The 26250-nt window shown below is 48.0% G+C and overlaps 1 pseudogene; it reads left to right on the top strand.

Moving 5' to 3' along the window:
* The first annotated feature begins 4979 nt into the window (after window positions 1-4979).
* On the top strand, window positions 4980-5160 carry LOC139260499 (U2 spliceosomal RNA; annotated as a pseudogene).
* Window positions 5161-26250: the final 21090 nt, after the last annotated feature.

Genomic DNA, 26250 nt, shown 5'->3' with positions numbered 1-26250 from the left:
TGACCGTAGTCTTTTATTGCAGGTCTCCAGAGTGCCTCTCCAACCTGTGAGGCCTCTTTAAATACCTGTGCTCCCAAGGTGATTAGCCCTCTGATGGCTGTACAGAGCAAATACAAGTTTACAAATATAACAGTTTATCGCTCAACCAAGATCACGAAAAAACAATTCTCTGGTCGTGCTGTTCTTGGAACCTTGCTGTGAGCAAATTGGCTGCTGCACTTCCTACATTACAACAGTGACTACACTACAAGAATACTTCATTGGCTGTAAAACACTTTGGGATGTCCTGAGGTTGTTAATAGCGCTATACAAGTTCTTTTCTCAGTATGTTTTGGTTGCTGCTCCAGACCCAAGCCCATCACTTCTATTTCCACTTTTCTCCACCTATTTTCTTCTTTTCCCTTTACTCCTCTTAGACCCCTCTTTCCTGTAGTTATGCCTGCTTTCATTTCTTCCCTCTCAGGTACTCTGCCCTCCCAAATCCCTACCTCAACCCTTCAGCACTGCTCAATCTTTCTACTCTCCTGCTGCCATCTCTGGCTCGACTCCCTCTTACATAATCCTACAGCTGTCCTCTGTGTCTCTCTTGGCATTCTCCGCAGGTCCCATCGAGGCACTCGGCACTGCCTCCTTAGGAGAAGCAACCCCAACTGCTCCATCTTGCTCTCTCTCCGACCTCCCCACCCAGCGTGCCCACTGGGGGTGAATCTTTCCTACCTCACTTCCCGTCTCATTCACTCCTCCAATGCTGACCCAGTAGACTCTGTTAGCAGATTAGCCATCACTGCCCCTCTCCATATCTCCCTCCAGATTGTTTGTCCATTTGTGAACAAGGCTCTTGCCAGCCATAAGCTCATTGTGGATGATTGCATCGACATCATGGCCTTGACGGAAACCTGGCTGAGGGCTGGTGACACCTTCCCCCTAGCTGAAGCCTCCCTGCCTTCACTGACCTTCCACCACTTGCACTGTTCAAAAAGTCACTAAATTACACCGTGCTCTGTCTCCCTACTCCTCCAGCACCTCCTCCTCCTTTGAGCATCTCACCTTATTCCACCCCTCTCGCCCCTCATTTAAAATCCTCATTCTCTGCCACCCACCTAAGTACCACACCAACTTTCTCATTGACATATCCTCCCTCAGCCCCTGCACCGAGCGACTTCTCATCCTCAGTGATTTCAACCATCATCTCAACTCATCATGCCTTCTCTCCTCTGAGTTCACTTCCCTCCTATCCACCTTTAATCCCTCCCTCCATATAAATTCCCCTCTCTATATTCACGGCCACCCCCTCGACCTTGCCATCTCTCATTGTGTCAATCACAGTTAAGACCATATCTGATCACTTCTTTCTATCACTCTCCACCCACATCCTCCTTCCCCTTTCCAACCCCACTCCCTTCTATGTCAACCCCTGGAAAAAACTCTCCCTCAAGTCTCATAACTGCACCTTCATATTCCCAACTCTCCAGCCTTTGGCCCTCCATTCACCACACAATGTCTACTGATCTGTACAATTACATCCCCTTCACAACCTTTAATGCCCTAGTCCCCATTAAAACCATTACTTTCTCTCACCCTGGTCATTCCCCCTGGTATGCCCTCATCTTCACTCCCTTAAGTCCTAGGGATGCAGACGTGAACGTTTATGGCAGACAACTGGTTTAGCCATTCATCGCCAGATCTAGCTGGATCACTTAAAGCACTATCAAGTCCTGCTCTCCTCTGCTAAAACTGCTCACTATTCCAGGATCATCCTGGAATTCAAAGATAACCCTCGGTTTCTCTTCTCCTCTACAAACTGTCTTCTTAAACCACTCTCCCCTGCCTCCTCCATCCTCACCTCCAACAACAAGTGCGAGGTGCTCATGGATTTTGATGGCACTAAGATTGGGACCAACCTTTCAGCTGCCTCTGCCACTTCCCTACTTTCTCCTAGCCCACCAGGTCAAATTGGTTTCCCCCCCTGCCCTAGTCCTGATCTTGAATATTTCTCTAGTTTCTCTGCTATCTCCCCTCATGCCCTCCCTGTGCTCATCTTATCCATGAAACACGTCCTGCTCCCTTGCCCCTATACCCACCTGATCTGCTGACCACCCAACTTCCCTTCCTGGCCCCCATGTTAGCTAATATTATTAACAGTTATCTTTCCTCAGGTACTGTTCCTTCTCTTCAAATCTGCCATCATCACCCCTCTCCTCAAAAACACACCTTTGACCCCTCTGTCCTTGCAAACTGCCGCCTCATTTCTACCCTCCCTTTCCTCTGAAAATCCTTGAACGTAGTGTCACCTCCCAAACCTGTGCCCATCTTTCCAAGAACTCCATGTTTGAATCCCTCCAATCAGGTTTGTGCCCCACCACAGTACTGAAACTGCCCTGATTAAAGTCACAAATCACTTCCTATGTGACCGTGACCATGATAAACTAACAGTTCTTCTCGACCTGTCTATCTTTGGCCCCCTCCTATTTCTCATCTACATGCTGCCCCTCGGCAACGTCATCCGAAAACGCAACATCAGATTCCACATGTCTGCTGATGATACCCAGCTCTACCTCAACGCCTCTCTCGACCCCTCCACAGTCTCTAAATTGTCAGACTGCTTATCCGACATCTAGTACTGGGTGAGCGGAAATTTCCTCCTATTAAATATTGGGAAGACGGAAGCCATTGGGTTCGAAATTCGGTTTGTAATGCCACCCATTAGTGCCGAGAGGGGTGTCTAATGGACGGCTAAGGACTAACCGTGGCAGCTGGCCGGGTTCCTCACCTCCCGAGAAATTTAGTTGGGTGATGGGGGCGGTGCCAAGAGGTACCGCTGAGTGCTCTACCGCCACCCACGTGCTGATGTCATCACGCATACAATGCCCTCTTGGTGCCGCAGCTGCGATATTAGGTAGGTTTGGCAGCTTCACCGGCAGGCGTTTGGACTGGACAAGCTGTTGGTACATCGGGGATCCCGGAGCAGTAACATCCAGAGATCAAGGTAAGTTGTTAACTTACATTTTTTCAGCATATATTTATTAATGGCTCCAGTGGGGAAGTGTGGGTTTGGGTGAAAGAAATTTTAAAAAACCATTTGGTTTTCTTCGCTAGGATGCCGACAGTTGGGAAATGGAGTCGGCCTCCTGAGCTACCGCTTCGTTGCCGCTCGAGGATGAGTGTGCAATGCCTCTTTTAGCGCTGCTCTCTCATCTTTGGGGAAAAATACTGAATTTGGCAATTTGAGGCGGTGATTACCACCTGGCGGTAAAATCACCCTTCAAGCGGTGTCACCGCCTCAAAATCGGCGGTACCGAATTTCGACTCCATTGTCTTCGATCCCCGCCACAAACTCTGTTCCCTAGCTACTGACTCCAGCCCTCTCCCTAGCAACTGATTCAGGCAGGACTAGACCTTTTGCAACCTTGGTGTTGTATTTGACCCCGAGACGAGCTTCCGACCACATTTCCGCATCATTACCAAGATCGCCTAATTCCAGCTCTAGAACTTCACCTGACTCCGCCATGCCTCAGCTCATCTGCTGCTGAATCCTTCATCCATGCCTTTGTTACCTCCAGCTTGACTATTCCAATGCTTTCCTGCCAGCCTCCCATCTTCTACCCTCTATAAACTTGAGCTCATCCAAAACTCTGTTGCCCATATTCTATCTCAAACCAACTCCTGTTGACCCATCAACACTGTGCTCGCTGATCTACGTTGGCAACACTTCGATTTTAAAATTCCCATCTTTGTTCTCAAATCACTCCTTGGCCTCGCCCCTCCCTATCACCAGCTGTACAATCCTCCGAGGTCTCTGCACTCCTCTAATTCTGGCCTCTTGCGCATCCCCTATTTTAATTGCTCCACCATTGGCGGCTGTAGCTGCCTAGGCCCTAAGCTCCGGAATTCCCTCCCTAAATCTCTCTGCCACTCTATCCCCCTCTCCTCTTAAGAAGGTCCTTAAAACCTACCTCTTTGACCATTTTTCCTAATATCTCCTTATTTGGCTCGGTGTTAAATTTTGTTTGATGACACTCCAGTGAAGCACCTTGGGATGTTTTACTAAGTTAAAGGCGCTATATAAATGCAAGTTATTGTTTGTTGTTCAGTCATTAATGGAGCTGATTGAGGCATGTATGGTGAGGGGGAGAGCGCAAAGAATTTACTTCCTAATCCAGGCAGTGTTAGACTCAACATTTATTAGCAGTGTAGGGAGTCCAAGTGAATGCGTATGGCAACAAGCATAGGACAGCCCGCTCCCAACTGCATAGTTACTGCTGGGCGAGTGATGTGTAATGAGCCATAATTTTAGCAATTTCTATAGCCCATATTTTAGACAGTCCAATGGGACTGAAAGGTCTTATTGTCCTGTCACTCTGTAGAGCGTGAGCAGTTAAATTGGTTTACACAGAAACCTACAGACAGAAATACAAAAGTAAAATACTGCGGATGCGGGAATCTGAAATAAAAACAGAAAATGCTGGAAATACTCAATAGGTCCGGCAGCATCTGTGGAGAAACAGGATTAATGTTTCAGGTCGATGACCCTTCATCAGAACTGGAAAAAGTTAGAGATGTAACAGGCTTTTAAGAATATAAGAACATAAGGAATAGGAACAGGAGTAGGCTATTTGGCTCCTTGAGCCTGCTCCGCCATTCAATAAGATCATGGCTGATCTGATTTTGGCTTCAACTCTACTTCCCTGCCCATAGCCCATGACTCCCATATCATTAAAAAATATGTCTATCTCCACATTAAATATATTCAATGACCCAGCCTCCACAGTTCTCTGGGGTAGAAAATTCCAAAAATTCACGACTCTCTGAGAAGAAATTCCTTCTCATCTCAGTCCCAAATGGCCAAACCCTTATTCTGAGACTGTGACCTCTGGTTCTAGACTCCCCAGCCAGGGGAAACATCCTCCCAACAGCTACCCTCAAGCTCTGTAAGAATGTTGTACATTTCAATGAGATCACCTCTCATTCTTCTAAACTCTAAAAATTATAGGCAAGTCTACTCAATCTCTGTATAGTATATCTGTTCTTATCAGTTTAATATCCCCTATGGGGACATGATATTGAATTGATTTTTGGACAGGGAGCTGGACCAGGGGTATGCCCCGTCCACTCCATGCACCGACCTGGTATTGCAATATTTCCAGGAACGGTGCAACTTCGCCTCTCGGCCTTTTGGCCTAAGATCAAACACATTGGCGCAAAGTGATCTTTGGCGTTAGAGTTGATCTGGAACGAAATTGGATTAAAAATAAAGTCTCCTCATAGGACAATCCCCCCATCCCAGGAATCAGTCTGGTGAACCTTCATTGCACTCCCTCGATGACAAGTATATATTTTCTTAGGTAAGGAGACCAAAACTGTACATAATACTCCAGGGCCCTATATAATTGCAGTAAGACATCTTGGGGCCGAAATTGCCCCCCTCCTTAAGGTGCATTACCATCTCTCAGAAGTGGTAATGGGGTGGTAAGGCCTATCCGGCCGGGGGCAGGCGGATAGGCTGATCCATCTGGCTCTGAAGACGGCCCGACAATGGCTGTGATGGGTTTGGCCGGGCCGCCTGTTCCCCCTCTTGGATGCCGACCACTGGCCCAGCCGAAGCCTTCCCTGGTGGCCCAGTGGGCGCCACTAAAGTGGCTGTAGAGCTTGCAGTGTCCCTCCCCTTTAAGTGAAGGGGAGGACTGTTGTGACATCATAAGCATCGCTTTGACATGCTCATGACACCGTCTGCTTTCTGTCCCGCTCCAAAAGCACTTCCCCAAACACTGCCACTACGAATTATGCAAGCAAACGAGGGCAGGTTCCCTCTTTTCTCCACCTCATGGATTTGGGCGGAGAATATTCATTTTATTTGAATTATCTGCCCCAAGCAATTTTGCCCCCCTTTACTCTTATACTCAAATCCTCTTGTAATAAAGGCCAACATCCCACTTGCTTTCTTAATCGCTTGCTGTACCTGTGATTCATGTACAAGGACACCCAGATCCCTCTGAACACCAACATTTCTCAATCTCTTATCATTTAAAAAAATATTCTGTTTTTCTATTTTTCCTACCAAAGTAGATAACCTCACATTTCTCTATGTTATATTCCATTTGCCATGTTCTTACCCACTCATTTAGCCTATCTATATCCATTCATATTAAACATGAGGCTGACTAGATGATTTGTGGGAATCCATTCGTTCTTCAGTCAGAACAGTAAATATCATACCTCTCAAGTATCACAATTTCATTGGGATGTCCTGATTTGTGCAGATCAATTTCAATCCTCTCTCATTGCCCTGAGTTTGGAACAGCAATTTAGAATTATGCAAAGGCTTTCCAAGCCATTCCCCAGAGCCTCCCGCCTCACGATCATGAGGGTGACCTTCCAGTCAGCTGAAATTTTTTGTTGTTGTTGTTGGGTTGGGCTAGGGTTGTCAACCCTCCAGGATTGTCCTGGAGACTCCGGGAATTGAAGATTAATCTCCATGATGTTATGTATGTAAACACTACCAATGTGCAAGACTTGCCACCAGGAGGCATACCTGTGGGAGACCCAAGGGTCACTTGCACACCCTGGGCAAGCAGGTATAAAAGGCAGACTACCATGCTGCCTCCTCATTCTGGAGTTACAATAAAGAGACCAAAGTCACAACAGTTTGAGCTTAAGATGTACAGTCTTGTTGAGTTATTCTAAACGTAACAATTGGCGACAAGTAACAGATCATGAACTTTAATGCAATTATGGCTGCCATTGGTATTCTTGAGAAATTTGTTGAGGGTGATGATTGGGAAGCCTTCATTGAGCGCCTTGACCAGTACTTCGTGGCCAATGAGCTGGAAAAGGAAGAAACGCGGTCAAGCGCAGGGCGATTCTCCTCACCGTTTGTGGGTCAATGATATATGGCCACATCAAAAATATGCTAGCAACAAAGAAACCAATGGAGAAGACATATGAAGAGCTGTGCATGCTGGTTCGGGAACACCTCAAGCCGAAGGAGAGCATCTTGATGGCCAGGTATCGTTTTTATATGCACCACCGCTCCAAGGGCCAGGACGTGGCGAGCTATGTCACCGACCTAAGACGTCTTGCAGGACCGTGTGTATTTTCTGGATTGTTGGGGGGGGGTGGGAGAGTTGCGGGACTTTATCGTGCTTGGAATCGGCCACAAGATCATTTTTCGCAAACTGTTGTCTGCCGAATCCCTAGATCTGAGCAAGGCCATCATGATAGCCAAGGCTTTTATGTCCACGAACGATAACATTAAACAAATAGCATTGCAGCATCGGAACTCACCGGCAAGTACTGTGCATAAAATAATGCCTTCAGCAGGCAGAACTGTACATGGCAGGGCCTACACGCCTGCAGAGGCCAGGGCGTGAATGCAAATCCATTAGCACCATGTTGGTGCTGCGGGAGTAATCATTGAGCCCATCAATGTCGATTCAAGCACTACGTGTGCAAGGGCTGCGAAACAATGGGGCACCTCCAGCGAATGTGCAGACGTGCTGCGACTCACCACTTGGCAGAGTCGGCAGAAAATGACCGATCCAGCGCGGATGACGCTGAACGAGTAAGAGAGGCAACTCAACCCAAGGCTGAAGAGGAAGTGTATGGTGTACACACCTTCAACACTAAAAGCCCTCCGATAATGATAAAAGTCAAATTAAATGGCATTCCAGTTTCCATGGAATTGGACACTGGGGCAATTCAGTCAATTATGAGCCAGAAGGCTTTTGAGAAACTAAGTCCGATCAACACCAAGCTGCACACTTACACCAAAGAGCTCATACCAGTCATTGGCAGTGCGGCAGTGAAGGTATCGTATGATGGAGCTGTGCATGACTCAACACTATGCATTTGTACCAGGCGATGGCCCAATGCTGTTTGGCAGAAGCTGGCTAGCAAAGATGCGATAGAACTGGGATGACATCAAAGCACTGACTTCGGAGGATGACGCCTCCTGTGCCCAAGTGCTAAACAAATTTCCGTTGTTATTCGAGCCAGGCATTGGCAACTTCACAGGCGCCAAAGTGCAGATCCATCTAGTCCCTGATGCATGACCCGTTCATCACAAGGCCCGAGCGGTCCCATACATGATGCGAGAGAAAGTCGAGATCGAGCTAGAGAGACTTCAACGAGAGGGGATCATATCGGCAGTCGAGTTCAATGAGTGGGCCAGTCCAATTATTGAAGAGCAACGGGACGGTCAGAATCTGCGGGGACTACAAGGTAACGATCAACCGAGTCTCGTTACAGGACCAGTACCCACTATGCAAAGCAGATGATCTGTTTGCAACACTAGCAGGGGGGAAGTAGTTCACCAAGCTGGATCCACCTCTGCTTACATGACACAGGAGCTGGCTGAACCTTCAAAAAAATTGACTTGCATCAACACGCACAGAGGACTGTTTATATACCAACGATGCCCTTTTGGGATTTGCTCCGCTGCAACCATCTTCCAGAGGAACATGGAGAGTCTGCTGAAGTCGGTTCCGCGCACCGTGGTGTTCCAAGATGACATCTTTATCACTTGCCGCAACACCACCAAACATTTGCACAACCTAGAAGAGCTTCTCAAGAGACTGGACAGAGTGGGATTCAGGCTGAAATGCTCCAAGTGTGTTTTCCTGGTGCCAGAGGTCAAATTTCTGGGGAGAAAGATTGCAGTGGACGGCATCAGACCCACGGACTCCAAGGAATAAACGGGTCCTTTTCAGAATGGCAGGCAGTGACCAGTGGGATACCACAAGGTTCAGTGCTGGGACTCCAGCTATTTACAATATACATTAATGATTTAGACGAAGGAATTGAATGTAATATCTCCAAGTTTGCAGATGACATTAAGCTGGGTGGCAGTGCGAGCTGTGAGGAGGATGCTAAGAGGCTGCAGGGTGACTTGGACTGGTTAGTTGAGTGGGCAAATGCATGGCAGATGCAATACAATGTAGATAAATGTGAGGTTATCCACTTTGGTGGCAAAAACAGGAAAGCAGAATATTATATGAATAGTGACAGATTAGGAAAAGGGGAGGTGCAATGAGGTGCAGGTACAGCAGGCGGTGAAGAAGGCAAATGGCATGTTGGCCTTCATAGCGAGAGGATTTGAGTAGAGGAGCAGGGAGGTCTTACTGCAGTTGTACAGGGCTTTGGTGAGGTCACACCTTGAATATTGTGTACAGTTTTGGTCTAACTGGATTAACTGGGCCTTTATTCACTGGTGTTTAGAAGGATGAGAGGGGATCTCATAGAAACGTATAAGATTCTGACGGGACTGGACAGGAAGAATGTTCCCGATGTAGGGGATGTCCAGAACCAGGGGACATAGTCTTAGGATAAGGGGTAGGCCATTTAGGAGTGAGATGAGGAGAAACTTCTTCACTCAGAGAGTTGTTAACCTATGGAATTCTGTGCCGCAGAGAGTTGTTGATGCCAGTTCATTGCATATATTCAAGAGAGAGTTAGATATGGCCCTTACGGCTAAGGGGATCAAAGGGTATGGAGAGAAAGCAGGAAAGGGGTACTGAAGGAATGATCAGCCATGATCTTATTGAATGGCGGTGCAGGCTCGAAGGGCCGAATGGCCTATTCCTGCACCTATTTTCTATGTTTCTATGTTTCTATTTTTCTAATCTGAGGAAGGACATTCTTGCTATTGAGGGAGTACAGTGAAGGTTCACCAGACTGATTCCTGGGATGGTAGGACTGACATATGAAGAAAGACTGGATCGACTAGGCTTATATTCACTGGAATTTAGAAGAATGAGAGGGGATCTCATGGAAACATATAATATTCTGACGGGATTGGACAGGCTAGATGCAGGAAGAATGTTCCCGATGTTGGGGAAGTCCAGAACCAGGGGTCACAGTCTAAGAATAAGGGGCAAGCCATTTCGGACCGAGATGAGGAGAAACCTCTTCACCCAGAGAATTGTGAACCTGTGGCATTCTCTACCACAGAAAGTTGTTGAGACCAGTTCATTAGATATATTCAAAAGGGAGTTAGATGTGGCCCTTATGGCTAAAGGAATCAAGGGGTATGGAGAGAAAGCAGGAATGGGGTACTGAAGTACCATGATCAGCCATGATCATATTGAATGGTGGTGCAGGCTCGAAGGGTCGAATGGCCTACTCCTGCACCTATTTTCTATGTTTCTATGTTTCTAAGACGGAGGCCATCAAGAATGCACCCAGACCACAGAATGTGACGGAGCTGTGTTTGTTCCTGGGACTCCTCAACTATTTTGGTAACTTTCTACCAGGGTTGAGCACTTTGCTGGAACCAATGCATTTATTGCTACGCAAGGGTGCCGACTGGGTTTGGGGTAAATCTGAAGAGACAGCCTTTAACAAGGCCAGAAACCTGCAATGTTCTAACAAGTTACTTGTACTGTATGACCCATGTAAATGTTTAGTACTAGCTTGTGATGCATCTTCGTACGGGGTCGGTTGTGTGTTACAGCAAGCCAATTTGTCAGGCAAACTGCAACCAATTGCATATTTGTCTAGAAGCTTACCTAAGGCTGAAAGAGCCTACAGTATGGTTGAGAAAGAAGCATTAGCATGCGTTTACAGGGTTAAGAAAATGCACCAATACCTATTTGGGCTCTGGTTCAAACTCAAAGCTGACCACAGACTGCTCATTTCGTTGTTCTCAGAAAGCAAAGATATTAACACCAATGCTTCGTCCCGCATCCAAAGATGGGCACTAACATTATCTGCGTATGATTATGTAATCCGCCACAGACCAAGCACTGAGAACTGTGCGGATGTCCTCAGTCGGCTACCATTGCCCACCACCGGGGTGGAAATGGTGCAACCCGTAGACTTGCTCCTTGTAATGGATGCTTTTGAGAGTGAGGGGTCACCCATCGCGGCTCGCCAGATCAGGACATGGACTAGCCAGGACCCAGTGCTATCACTATTAAAAAGCTGCGTTCTTAATAGGAGCTGGTCGGCGGTCCCAGGGGAAATGCAAGATGAAATTAAGCCATTCCACCGACGCAAGGATGAAATGTCCATCCATTCGGACTGCCTCCTTTGGGGGAATTGTGTAATTTTGCCAAAAAAAGACAGGGAAACGTTTATACACGACCTACACAGTAGTGATGTTGGGGAGGGCATCAAACAGGAAATTAGGGGTGCATGCAATAAAGGTGCAGCAGTTATAATGGGTGACTTTAATATGCACATAGATTGGGCTAGCCAAACTGGAAGCAATAAGCTGGAGGAGGATTTCCTGGAGTGCATAAGGGATGGTTTTCTGGACCAATATGTCGAGGAACCAACGAGGGGGGAGGCCATCTTAGACTGGGTGTTGTGTAATGAGAGAGGACTAATTAGCAATCTCATTGTGCGAGGCCCCTTGGGGAAGAGTGACCATAATATGGTGGAATTCTGCATTAGGATGGAGAATGATACAGTTAATTCAGAGACCATGGTCCAGAACTTAAAGAAGGGTAACTTTGAAGGTATGAGGCGTGAATTGGCTAGGATAGATTGGCGAATGATACTTAAGGGGTTGACTGTGGATGGGCAATGGCAGACATTTAGAGACCGCATGGATGAATTACAACAATTGTACATTCCTGTCTGGCGTAAAAATAAAAAAGGGAAGGTGGCTCAACCGTGGCTATCAAGGGAAATCAGGGATAGTATTAAAGCCAAGGAAGTGGCATACAAATTGGCCAGAAATAGCAGTGAACCTGGGGACTGGGAGAAATTTAGAACTCAGCAGAGGAGGACAAAGGGTGTGATTAGGGCAGGGAAAATGGAGTACGAGAAGAAGCTTGCAGGGAACATTAAGGCGGATTGCAAAAGTTTCTATAGGTATGTAAAGAGAAAAAAGTTAGTAAAGACAAACGTAGGTCCCCTGCAGTCAGAATCAGGGAAAGTCATAACGGGGAACAAAGAAATGGCAGACCAATTGAACAAGTACTTTGGTTCAGTATTCACTAAGGAGGACACAAACAACCTTCCGGATATAAAACGGGTCAGAGGGTCTAGTAGGAAGGAGGAACTGAGGGAAATCTTTATTAGTCGGGAAATTGTGTTGGGGAAATTGATGGGATTGAAGGCCGATAAATCCCCAGGGCCTGATGGACTGCATCCCAGAGTACTTAAGGAGGTGACCTTGGAAATAGCGGATGCATTGACAGTCATTTTCTAACATTCCATTGACTCTGGATCAGTTCCTATCGAGTGGAGGGTAGCCAATGTAACCCCACTTTTTAAAAAAGGAGGGAGAGAGAAAACAGGGAATTATAGACCGGTCAGCCTGACCTCAGTAGTGGGTAAAATGATGGAATCAATTATTATGGATGTCATAGCAGCGCATTTGGAAAATGGTGACATGATAGGTCCAAGTCAGCATGGATTTGTGAAGGGGAAATCATGTTTGACAAATCTTCTGGAATTTTTTGAGGATGTTTCCAGTAAAGTGGACAAAGGAGAACCAGTTGATGTGGTATATTTGGACTTTCAGAAGGCTTTCGACAAGGTCCCACACAAGAGATTAATGTGAAAAGTTAAAGCACATGGGATTGGGGGTAGTGTGCTGACGTGGATTGAGAACTGGTTGTCAGACAGGAAGCAAAGAGTAGGAGTAAATGGGTACTTTTCAGAATGGCAGGCAGTGACTAGTGGGGTACTGCAAGGTTCTGTGCTGGGGCCCCAGCTGTTTACATTGTACATTAATGATTTAGACGAGGGGATTAAATGTAGTATCTCCAAATTTGCGGATGACACTAAGTTGGGTGGCAGTGTGAGCTGCGAGGAGGATGCTATGAGGCTGCAGAGTGACTTGGATAGGTTAGGTGAGTGGGCAAATGCATGGCAGATGAAGTATAATGTGGATAAATGTGAGGTTATCCACTTTGGTGGTAAAAACAGAGAGACAGACTATTATCTGAATGGTGACAGATTAGGAAAAGGGAAGGTGCAACGAGACCTGGGTGTCATGGTACATCAGTCATTGAAGGTTGGCATGCAGGTACAGCAGGTGGTTAAGAAAGCAAATGGCATGTTGGCCTTCATAGCGAGGGGATTTGAGTACAGGGGCAGGGAGGTGTTGCTACAGTTGTACAGGGCCTTGGTGAGGCCACACGTGGAGTATTGTGTACAATTCTGGTCTCCTAACTTGAGGAAGGACATTCTTGCTACTGAGGGAGTGCAGCGAAGATTCACCAGACTGATTCCCGGGATGGTGGGACTGACCTATCAAGAAAGACTGGATCAACTGAGCTTGTATTCACTGGAGTTCAGAAGAATGAGAGGGGACCTCATAGAAACGTTTAAAATCCTGACGGGTTTAGACAGGTTAGATGCAGGAAGAATGTTCCCAATGTTGGGGAAGTCCAGAACCAGGGGTCACAGTCTAAGGATAAGGGGTAAGCCATTTAGGACTGAGATGAGGAGAGACTCCTTCACCCAGAGAGTGGTGAACCTGTGGAATTCTCTGCCACAGAAAGTGGTTGGGGCCAATTCACTAAATATATTCAAAAGGGAGTTAGATGAAGTCCTTACTACTCGGGGGATCAAGGGGTATGGCGAGAAAGCAGGAAGGGGGTACTGAAGTTTCATGTTCAGCCATGAACTCATTGAATGGCGGTGCAGGCTAGAAGGGCTGAATGGCCTGCTCCTGCACCTATTTTCTATGTTTCTATATTTCTACCCACCCAGGCATAGTCATGATGAAGGCTATCGCCAGGTCGCACGTTTGGTGGCCCGACATTGACTCGGAATTGGTGTCATGGGTACACCAATGTAACACTTGCTCACAGTTGAGCAATGCACCAAGGGAGGCCCCAATGAGTCTGTGGTCATAACCCTCCAAACCGTGGTCCAGGGCCCAAGTAGATTTTGCTGGCCCCTTTCTAGGAAAGATGTTCCTCGTAGCAGTGGACGCTTACTCTAAATGGATTGAATGTATAATAATGTCATCATGTACGTCCACAGCCACCATTGAAAGCCTCCAGGCCATGTTCGCCACCCATGGTTTGCCCGACGTCCTTGTTAGTGACAATTGACCATGCTTCACTTGCTCAGAATTTAACAAGTTCATGACCCACAATGGCATCAAGCAGGTCAGGTCTGAGCCGTTTAGGCCCATATCCAATGGTCAAGTGGAACAGGCAGTCCAAACCATTAGGCAGAGCTTGAAATGCGTGACGGACGGTTCCCTGCAGACCCAGTTATCTCGGATTCTGCTCAGCTACCGCATGAGACCCCACTCGCTTACCGGGGTTCCCCCGGCAGAATTGCTAATGAAGAGAGCACTCAAAACCATGCTCTCCTTAGTCCACCCGGATCTCAATGATCATGTAGAAACCCGGCATCACCGGCATAACATGTACCACGATCGCGCGGCTGTATCACGTGACATTGAGGTCAATGACCCTGTGTTTGTTCTTAATTATGGTCATGGTCCCAAATGGGTTGCTGGCACTTTGTTAGCCAAGGAGGGGAATAGAGTGTTTGTTATCAAACTTTTGAACGGACAAAGAGGCAGAAAGCACTTGGATCAGAACAAACTGCGGTTCACTGACAATCAAGAACAGTTTGAAGAGGACATTACCATCATTGATCCACCCACACACACCCAATCAGCAATCGACCTCGCAGTTAACCACGAGGATGAACCCACCATGCCCAACAGTCCAATCAGATCGGCCACACCGCAGTGCAGCAATGATCCGACCGACTCACTCATGCCAGGACTTCAACTCAGGAAATCAACCCAGGAACGCAGAGCCCCGGATCGCCTCAACTTGTAAATAACTTGTACATAAGACTTTGGGGGAGAATGATGTTATGTATGTAAACACTACCAATGTGTAAGATTGCCACCAGGAGGCGCATCTGTGGGAGACCCAAGGGTTACCTGCACACCCTGGGCAAGCAGGTATAAAAGGCAGTCTACCATGCTGCTTCCTCACTCTGGAGTTACAATAAAGAGACCAAGGTCACAACACTTTGAGCTTAAGATGTACAGTCTTGTGGAGTTATTCTAAACATAACACAGGGCATTGCTGCAAGTACCACGGGAGAAAAATCATTGGGGCATTAAAAAAATGGTGTATTTGTTTCATTTTCTTTGAACACTTTAATGTATTAGCTATAAAAATATTAAGGGGAAAAAGGCTGATTTACTGGGCGGGGCAGTTGCAGGTCATGTAATGAAACCTCCAGGATTACATCCAACCAGAGTTGGCAACCCCAGCTTGAACCTAAAACTTCTTTCTAGAGTGCAGGGGCAGGATTGGAGATAGGGTTTGGGTCAAACCTGCCTTACTGATACTGTCAGGGCAACTCTTAAAACTCGGCAGTTCCACAATAACAAACTTTATTTGACCCTAGCAGCAGTCTGATAGAAACTGGGCCTTTCCATTTGCAAGTCCATTTGAAACAAAACAACATCTCCTATTTGAAGTCAGAAAGCTTTTCCATGCATGGTAAGTAACTCTTTGATTTTTTTTTCTTTCCTTTATTGGTTTGTTCCATAGTGAATTTATGAATACACTGATGTGAGGTCTAGCCTGATATTAAAGAGAGCTGACCTTTCCTTCATTGTTGGATGAGGCCTCTGGTTTGGTCACATGCCTGTTACCTGGCAGCTGCCTTCAGTGGCAACAGTTGCCATGGTTATCATCCAACTGAAAGAGCCTCACTATTGTTTGAAACAATAACTCATCAAAACAACCCACTGAACAAGATATAAATAGAAACATATTTGATATTTGATAATGAAAACATATATAATTGTGCGGGAGTCTATAGGTAAACATCTTTTGGGATTTAAGGTTTCAAAGAGGTCTGACAACCAGTTCTTTCTCTCTTATGTCCTTCACTGTTGAAAACTCAATGTTTCAAGTGGTAGATAATTGTACTGTTGGCTTGGCTGGTAGCACATTCACTTTTGAAGGTGGGGCGTTCAAAATCAACACATAGGGCTAGAACTGCACTTTTGTGGTTATTGCCTGGGCGATATTTCTGCCATTGGCATTAAAAAAGGGGTTTCAGATTGCCGGCTTCTCACCCATTCTCAAAGCACCTAGTTTGCACTTTTGAAAATGGGCTTTACCATGAGTGATATAAAATGGACAGTGGCGTTAAATTTTTTTGACCTTCTGCCGTAAAGTGTGGCTGTCCTTAGCAACGGTATGGCATCGCTCGATTCCCGTAATTCTGGAGGTCAAGGATCATCATGACATGCGCAGAAGAGGAGACAGAGAGAGAGGGAGCTCAGAGGGACTGAAGGCGTGTCTGGGTGTGGTGTGGCTGCATTGAAAGGAAGGAGGGAGTCTTTAGAGCGTCACAGCAAGTAGGCAAACAAAATGTAGGTGTTACCAGCCACATGTTTGACCGAAATGGAGAAAGAGGAGGAGGCATCACAGCATGCTGTGGCGACTGACACTGGAGAGAGCATGAGGTGGGAGAGGAGCACATTGGAGGGCGCAAAAGAGCCAGGAAGTTCTCGGACGAGGCAAATGCCTCCCTCCTGCAGGAGGTCGAGTTACGCTGGGGTGATTTGACACAGGGAGGGTGTGGGAAGCCAACCCCAAAGGCATACCAGACGATATGGACCGAGATAGCAGAGGTGGTCTCGTCGGCAATGAACGAGGTGCGCGAGGGCAATCAATGCTGCAAATGATGGAACGACCTTGTGGGTTCTGTAAGAGTAAGTATTGCATTGATTTACATGTAGTTATGTATTTATATAATTTGATTTGTAGCAATCATGAGTGACTATCATCAGATGTGAGATCTTTCACTTTTACCGGGAATGTTTTACTCAAAGCCTGCAGTCACGGTTAAGAGTGATAATTATCATAATAATCATGATTACATCTGTCGTTTATGTGTTGTATCAGTCTCTGTGACAGTAGCTAGCAATGATATCACACAATGATCTCATGCCATGTCATCCTGTCACCTTTTTACAGAAGAAGCTATCGACGATGAGGTCTGTGCAGAGGCGAATGGGTGGGGGGCCACCAGTCCCCAGCAACATCACTGACATGGAAGTTGCTGGTGCTTGCACTTGTGGGGAAGCACACCCGGGCAGCCACGGATGCATCTACAGACCCTGAAGTGATGCCATGTGAGTAAAGCTTACACCATTGCGTAATGTAAAGTCAATAGACTCATATCCGAACAATCATATACGATAGATGATTTCTAAAATTGTCATAGAAATAATGCTGGCCTAATGAAAATCATTGGAATGCAAATGTGTTGATGGTCATGAAATGTGAGGTCTGTGATGATTTTGATAGCAGTGGTGCTTTTGTCGTGCATATGCTGTGTGTAGCGCTGGACTCACCTTGTGACCCTAGCACCCCCTTCTCCTCTAATAACCTCATTTGTGTTTTGCAGCTCAGCCAGCAGCACATCCCAAGGCAAGACCACAGAGGCCAGAAGGTGGGGGCACAGGGCAGGAGTCGGCAGTCGATCCTACTACATCTGGTACTGAGGAGCTCCGATTCTTGCCCGTCAATCTGCTGGGGCTGTTCTCCACGGATGAGAGCGTGGACTTCGAGGAACCCGCATCGCCACACTCCAGAAGCCATTCCACCCCAAGGCCATCTAGTGGTCCTCCAATCATTCCCGCCTCCACTCTGGAGGTACCGGCCCCAAGCAGCTCGCCACAGGGCATCCCATTTGTCCCCAGGACGGCGCCGACCCTGCAAAGGTCTCGTTGACGCGGCAGGTCTGTTCCACGAACGCCACATGATAAGGGAGAGATGGTACAGTTGTCCAGGAGGAGCTGTGGACATTGGTGACCAGCTCATCGAAGCTTTGGGGGGCATATCCCGACAGTCGGCCACCATCTCCGGCACCATGACCGAGTACATTCCACGGATGGCGGAATCCCTGGAGGCGATAGCCAGGAACATTGCTGCCACAGGCCTCCCAGTGGTCCCCGAGCGCGGCACTCCACCCCTGGGTTCCGCACCACCACTGAGAACGATAGATGAGAGCAAAGACCAAGATCCTGCTTCTGCATCAGAGAAAAAAATCAAAGAGGAAGTTATTATTTAAATGGAGAAAGATTGCAAAGTGCTGCAGTACAGTGGGACCTGAGGGTACTTGTGAATGAAACACAAAAGTATAGTATGCAAGTACAGCAAGTGATCAGGAAGGCCAATGGTATCTTGGCCTTTATTGCAAAGGGGATTGATACGTATGCTTATCACTATAATAAACCACACATGGCCCATGCTGGAGCTGATCACCCTGTGACCTTTAGGTTTAATGTAAACTCCAAAAGTGAGCACTGCAGTGGGAGCCTGCTTTATATAGGGAGGCAGCACGCGGTGCAGTAATGTGTGCCTCCCGGGCTTTCCCTATCTGTTGGCTATTACATGGTACAGAGCATGGCTGCAACTACATCACAGAGATCAAGTATAAAAGCATGGACAGCTATATTAGGTATTGGTGAGGCCACATCTGGAATACTGCGTGCAGTTTTGGTTTCCATATTTACGAAAGGATATACTTGCTTTGGAGGCAGTTCAGAGAAGGTTCACTAGGTTGATTCTGGGGATGAGGGGATTGACTTATGAGGAAAGGTTGAGTAGGTTGGGCTTCTACTCATTGGAATTCAGAAGAATGAGAGGTGATCTTATCAAAACGTATAAGATTATGAAGGGGCTTTACAAAATGGATGCAGAGAGAATGTTTCCACTGATAGGGGAGACTAGTACTAGAGGGCATGATCTTAGAATAAGGGGCCACCCACTTAAAACAGATGAGAAGAAATTTTTTCTCTCAGAAGGTTGTAATTCTGTGGAATTTGCTGCCTCAGACAGCTGTGGAAGCTGGGACTTTGAATAAATTTAAGACAGAAATAGATAGTTTCTTAAATGATAAGGGGTTTAAGGGGTTATGGGGAGTGGGCGGGGAAGTGGAGCTGAGTCCATGATCAGATCAGCAATGATCTTATTAAATGGTGGAACAGGCTCAAAGGGCCATATGGTCTACTCCTGCTCCTATTTATTATGTTATTATGCTCTTATGTTGCCCCCTCGGCATCCCCTGCCCATCCAGGGGGGAAGGAAATGGAGGTGCATGTGCGCAGGTGATGGCTGTGTTATATCTCCATCTGGGTGTATGCAATTTGTTGTAATGTGTGGGGGCTAGGGACTACGCTCCTGCTTTGCCTTTCTATTCTCTATTGCTGGACACGTTGACCATGTGTTTAATGTCAATGGTGGAAAAAGTGGGGTGTGGGCGGGGGTTGGGTGTTATTGCCTGTGATGCTTATGATTTCAGACCAATGTTGGTATAAAATTTTTGTTATTGAACATAACCTTGTTGCGCATTGTATCAGACAGCTGCACTGTTACACACTGCTGATTCCTTAACATGAAAGGGTTAAATACAACTTATCAATAAACGTAAACTTTAACTGGCACCAAGGTGATGGGCACCATTGACGTCTGAGCTGCACACACACAGCAGTGTGTCAGCATTGTCACTCACATCAACGCTCTTTCAGGCAAATCGCTCAGATAGCAGCTCCTCACATAAGAGTGGGATTTAAAAAATGCCAGCAACACCGCTGCCGTTCGTTCAGAATAGTTCCACTTTTTGTGGATGTTTTTTGGGCGAGCGATATTGTGGGCGATATGTGTGCGAAGTGGTGAAATTGACGCTGGCCGATCTGCTGGGCGTTAGTTTCAGTAAATATGCTCTTCACGACAAAAAAAATGAGTGGCCGTTAATATTGAATCTCGGCATTATTTCAGTGCGGACATTAACGCTGGGCGATATTATGGACGTTGATTTCGCCCATTCTGATGATTCTGCCCAAAAAAAGTGGGCGGGCAGAAATATTTTTTCCCGGCGTTAACACTCGGCGATAACTTTCCAAAAAATGGCCGTCAGTTTCCATTTTGTGGGTAAATGGGTGATATCTGGGCGTTATACGTCATTTCAGCGGTAAAATGGGCGTTAAGTGGCCGTTAAGCATGCTAAAAATGTACAGGTTCTAGCCCATAATCTCCAATGTTGTCCTGGGGGAGAGTTGCTTTGTCGGAGGTGACATCCTTCAGATAAGACACTAAACCCAGATTCCGTCTGCATAATCTGATAATTCACATGGATGCTACAAATCCAGTTGCACTATTCGATCTCCCACCCAACATTCCTCCCTCAACCAACACCATAAGACAAAAGATTCATTGGCCATCCATCTCATTGCGGTTTATGGGATTTATGAAATGGCTGCCTATATAATAAAAGTGACTGAATGTCAGATTCATTCATTGTACATGAAGCAGTTTGAGATGCTTCAGAGTCAAGATAAGGTGCTCTATAAAGGCAAGTCCGAAACCCAGAGATTACTGATTGCGATATTAGTAGACTGTCATGTATTTGCTTCATGGATTCTTTGCTTAAGAATTCATAGCAACACATTGCTATTAAGAATTAGTTGGTTTATTAGCAAAAGGTTTAACAATAACACTACACATTATCAGTTCATCCGCCAGGCTCACAACCACCTGCCTAATCGTGGATCCCCCGAACTCAACTGGCTGGGGTTTTATTGAGTCTTGTGAACATCACGTGACGGGCTAAGCCACTCCCAACTCAACAACTCTACAATATTTTAGGTGGAACTATAATTCAAGTGCCCCCTTATTAAAGGGGCACCTAGACCGACAAATAAAATAATTACACTTTTGACCGTAAACTTAAATCAAATTAAAATGTGGTTGCTGGGGGTGATGATGCACTCCAGTCCCTCCGGCACCCACCTCTCGCGGAAGGCCGCGAGTGTACCATTGGACACTGTCGGGCTGAACAACCCCCTCGACCGCCCGCTGCCTGGACTGGTTAATGGCCACCTTGGCCATGCCCAGGAGCAATCCTACGAGCAGGCCCTCCAACCTGCCCACTCCCCTCCGCACAGCGTGCCGAAAGATCAGGAGCATGGGACTAAAGTGCAACCAGAATTTGAGAAGCATGCCCTTCAAATATTGGAACAGGGGCTGCAACCTCGTGGAACACGGACTCCTCTAGACCACAGAAATTGGCCTGGGAGTCTGTGAACCGACTTTAAAATTTAGCGCACGGGACTGCTCCAGGTCAAATCCCCACTAAATAAAGGGAGGACTCCCGTGTAGAGAGCACTCCATTGGGGAGCCTCACCTCCTCCGGACGGCAAGGTGGTTCACCATGGCGTGTCCGGATGGCAGACGAGGATGGCAAAATGGAGAGTGTGCAAAAGCAACCTGTACAGGAATCCACTCCGCGCAGAACTGAAAGGCATGGAGGGGATTTCCGGACGATGCTCAAGTTCGCGTACTCTTGACAGAAGAGACTGACGTGAGCCTTGCCCACATCCACCGTTGCCTCAAGGAGGGGAAGCCCCCCTGCTTCCTTCTCCAGTTGACCCAGAACCGATGGAACGAATTCCGGAACCACTCATCCTCCAATTTATTAAAATGCCAGTATATGGACCTCACCCGTGCACGGAGTGAAGCAAGCTCCGCCCACACCAGATGGTGGTCCGGGCACGGCGTCGGCTGCATGGAAGCCGCCAGAATGCAGGAGACGTACTCCTGGGAAATGTACAGGCTGTCGATTCTGGACCATCCTCTTTCAGGCCTCACCCAAGTAAAGGTGCTAGAGTCAGGATGGAGATTTCGCCAGACGTCCCCAAGTCAAAGGACCCGACCAGATCCCTCAACTTCTCCATCTTCGCCATGTTCTGTGGGGCACCGGAGCGATCCCTCGCCTCGAGGGTGCAGTTAAAATCCCACCCGAGGATAATGCAGTCGCCGACGTCGATGGAGCCTAAAAGAGTGGACACTTCTTCGAAGAAGCGCACTTACTGCACACTGGGCTGAGGGGCGTTCACGTTCACTAAATGGAACGGCACGTCCCCCAGGCGAACCGTGACATGGAGCAAGCGGCCTGGCACAGGCTCCTTAACCCCCAAGATCTCCAGCTGAAAATGTGGAGCCAGCAAGATAGACACCCCACAAGAAGTGGCGGTGAGGTGGCTCAAGCAGACCTCTTCTTGACATTCCAGGAGCCACGTGGCCTCGTCTCCAGGAATGGTGCGTGTTTCTTGCAGGAAGCACACCGCATATTTCCCCTCCTTAAGGAGTGAAAAGTTATTAAATCTGCGGTGTGCTTCTCTGCCGCTGTTGATGTTGAGGCTGGCTATGGTTATCTTCATGGCAAGAGCAGAGTGCAACCTCTACCTAACCCTACTGTGGGGAGGGAGTGGAGTTGTGTGATTACCTCCACTGCCTCAGCAAACTAGGGAGGAACGTTTTGAGCCGGCGCAGCTCACGGCTGTCTTTTTGGGATAATGCCCTGTCAGTGCCCATGGTTTTGACGGGTGCGCGGATGGACCTGATGAGCAACGATGACTCGGACCATTTGTCCAGGGCCAGTTGGACTTTATTGCTGCGACCCTGGCATTCAGCCATAAATTCCCGGAGTTACTTGGCAGTAATGAGGGGGGACTCAGCGGCAGGCTAGGGGTGATCCACCACCTCACTGGCGATGGACTCTAAATCCTCTTCCTTCACCCACCACCGAGTTCCCGTCCTCCTCCGGCGGAGGGAGAGCGTCTGCGCAGAAGGAAGGTACGGAACAAGACAAAACATCTAAGGGCAAGTCCCCTCAGTGAGCCAAACAGACCCATCACTGCGCTCGGCCACACAGGGTGCGGCGAACGGCCCTGCCACACTATCCTTCCCTACCTCTGTCATAATCCCACCCACAGGATCGACGCAGAGGAATCCTCCCTGAGCTCCTCCTGGGGTGTCGGGTCAGGAGGCGGCAGTAGACGGGGGACCACCTCCTCCCCAGGCACCGGGATGCATGGAGAAACTGGGGAGAATAATCTCTCCAGTTCCTCCAACCCACCCGGCACTAATGTCAGAGACATAAATAGGGGGTCCTCACCCTCCCGTCACCACCCTCCGACCCAGCGTGTGGGGGTTGCTGGGAAAGTTTTTCCGCCAGGTCGAGCAATTCCTGGGAGATGTTAAGGTTTGACTGGGCGGGCTCAGACTTGGTCTCTGATTTGTCCTTACTATACAGTATAAATCAAGTGATGAAGGTGGGTGGAGCTTCCCCTTTTATACCTGAAAGTCCAGGTTAGGAGTGTCGCCCATAAGTTCGCCCCTTGTGGTCAATGTTCTCAAGATGTACAACTTAGGTCAGCTTATACATGGGTTACAATGATAGTTGAATACATGACATCACCTCACCCCCAAAGTCTTATTGGGATCACAGGTTAAGTCTCTCTGGTGGTTTACGTTCCCTTGTAGTGCGCCTGAGTTGGGGCTTCGGTTGTTGGGTGCTGGCCTGAGTGTCTGCTGTTTGCGGTGCCTCAGGCCTGTCCGGACTGCCCACAGTGACTGGGCTCTCCTCCACTTGGTTCTGGTATTCGGTCACCTGTGGTGGAGTAAACTCTACATCGTGTTCTTCCTCTGCTTCTTCTATGGGGTTGCTGAACTTCCTTTTCGTTTGATGCACGTGTTTGCGGCAGATTTGTCCATTGGTAAGTTTAACTACCAAAACCCTATTCGCCTCTTTGGCAACCACAGTGCCTGCAAGCCATTTAGGCCCTGCAGCGTAATTAAGGACAAAACAGGGTCATTGACATCAATACATTGTGCTCTCGCATTCCTGTCATGGTAGTCACATTGTGACTGACGCCTGCCCCCAACAATTTCTTTCATGGTGGGGTGTATAAGGGATAACCTGGTTTTGAGCGTCCTTTTCATTAGCAGCTCTGCGGGTGGAACCCCTGTGAGCGAGTGTGGTCGGGATCTATTGGCCAACAAGAGGCATTTGTAGGGAACCCCCTTGGATTCTGAGCATCCCGTTTGATTATCTGCACTGCTCGTTCTGCCTGGCCGTTTGAGGCCGGCTTGAACGGTGCCATTCTGACATGGTTGATTCCATTGCCTGCCATGAAGTCCTGGAATTCAGTGCTTGTGAAGCACGGGCCATTGTCGCTGACCAAGACATCCGGTAGACCATGGGCGGCGAACATTGCCCGTAGACTTTCTACCGTGGCAGAGGATGTGCTTGAATTTAAAATGGCACACTCAATCCATTTGGAGTAGGCGTCTACTACAACCAAAAACATTTTTCCCATGAAAGGACCTGCGTAGTCCACATGGATGCGTGACCATGGCTTGGCGGGCCAGGACCAGGGGCTAAGGGGGGCTACCCTGGGTGCTTTGCCCAGCTGAGCACACGTGTTGCACCTGCAAACACAAAGTTCCAGGTCTGCATCTATCCCTGGCAATTGCCTTCATCATGACAATGCCCGGGTGCTCATTGTGAAGTTCTCTGATAAACACCTCTCTGCCATCTGGGGCATGACTACTTGGTTTCCCCACAGTAGGCTATCGGCCTGAATCGAGAGTTCATCCTTGCACCTAAGAAACAGTTTAAATTCCTCACGGCATGCCGCGTACGTGGCTGCCCAGTCCCTATTCCGGACACATTTCTTAAAGACAGTAGCGGGTCTTTATTTGTCCAGACTTTAATCTGACGGGCTGTCACAGGTGAGCCTTCGCTTTCGAAGGCTTCAACAGCCATGACCATCTCAGCAGCATGCTCGGTTGCCCCCTCAGTGGTGGCTAGTGGGAGCCTGCTGAGTGCATCGGCGCAGTTTTCAGAGCCCGGTCTGTGCTGAATTGTGTAGTAATAGGTGGCTAACGTGAGTACCCACCTCTGTATGCGGGCCGATGCATTCACATTTATGGCCTTGTTGTCGGCCAAAAGGGACGTTAGGGGTTTGTGATCTGTCTCCAGCTCAAATTTCCTGCCAAACAGATACTGGTGCATTTTTTTTACTGCATATACTCATGCAAGCGCTTCCTTTTCTACCATCCTGTAGCCCCTTTCTGCCTGGGACCGACTTCTGGAGGCATAACTGACCATTGGCATTCACATGCTGCAACACACACCTGACTCCATAGGACGACGCATCGCACGTTAAAACAAGTTTCTTACACGGGTCATATAACGTTAACAGTTTGTTGGAGCATAACAAATTGCGTGCTCTATCAAAAGCACTTTCCTGGCTGTCCCCCAGACCCAATCGCGACCCTTGCGTTGGAGCACATGTAGCGGCTCTAACAGCATGCTCAATTTGGGAAGAAAGTTACCAAAATAGTTCAGGAGCCCCAGGAACGAATGCAGCTCCGTCGTGTTACAGGGTCTGGGTGCTCTCTGGATTGCTTCCGTTTTGGATGCAGTAGGTCTGATCCCGTCTGCTGCTACCCTCCTCCCCAGGAATTCTACCTCTGGAGCTAAGAAGACGCACTTCGCCTTGTTCAGTCGCAGCCCTACCCGGTCCAGTCTGTGTAGCACCTCCTCCAGGTTGTGGAGGTGTTCTTCAGTATCGCGACCCGTGATGAGGATGTCGTCTTGAAAAACCACCGTCCTTGGAATCGACTTGAGGAGGCTTTCCATATTTCGTTGAAAGATCGCGGCGGCCGAACGAATCCCGAACGGACATCTGTTATACTCAAACAAACTCTTGTGTGTCGTGATGGTGGTCAGCTTCTTCGACTCACTCGCCAGCTCCTGGGTCATGTAAGCTGAGGTCAGTTACAATTTAGAAAAAAGTTTGCCACCGGATAGCGTTGCAAAGAGGTTCTCCGCTCTCGGTAGCGGGCACTGGTCTTGGAGTGACACCCGATTGATGGTGGGCTTGTAATCGCCACATATCCTGACCGACCCATCTGACTTGAGCACCGGCAGGATCGGGCTCACCCAGTCACTGAATTCGACTGGCAAGATGATGCCTTCCCTCAGCAGGCGGTCCAATTCGCATTCTATCTTTTCCCACATCACGTACGGCACTGCTCTGGCCTTGTGATGTACTGGTCTGGCGTCCGGGTTTATGTGAATCACTACCTTGGCCCCCATGAAAGTGCCGATGCCGGGTTGAAATAAGTCAAATTTGTCCAGGACCTGTGAGCATGATACTCGCTCCACAGAAGAAATTGCATTGACATCGCTCCATTTCCAGTTCATGACAGCAAGCCAACTCCTCCCCAGTCGTGCAGGACCGTCCCCTGGGACAATCCAGAGTGGCAACCTGTTCTCCGAATCTTTGTGGGTCACGACTACCGTGGCGCTGCCTAGCACCGGAATGATCTCCTTTGTATATGTCCGTAGCTGTGCGTCAATCGGCAATAATTTTGGCCTCCTGGCCTTGGACACCCACAACCTTTTGAACTGGTTGATACTCATCAGGGACTGGCTGGCCTC

This window comes from Pristiophorus japonicus, chromosome 3 (assembly GCF_044704955.1).
Source record: "Pristiophorus japonicus isolate sPriJap1 chromosome 3, sPriJap1.hap1, whole genome shotgun sequence".
In the NCBI taxonomy this organism is placed as follows: domain Eukaryota; kingdom Metazoa; phylum Chordata; class Chondrichthyes; family Pristiophoridae; genus Pristiophorus; species Pristiophorus japonicus.
The sequence above is the reverse complement of the archived record's forward strand: the minus strand, read 5'-3'. Positions and strand labels throughout refer to the sequence as shown.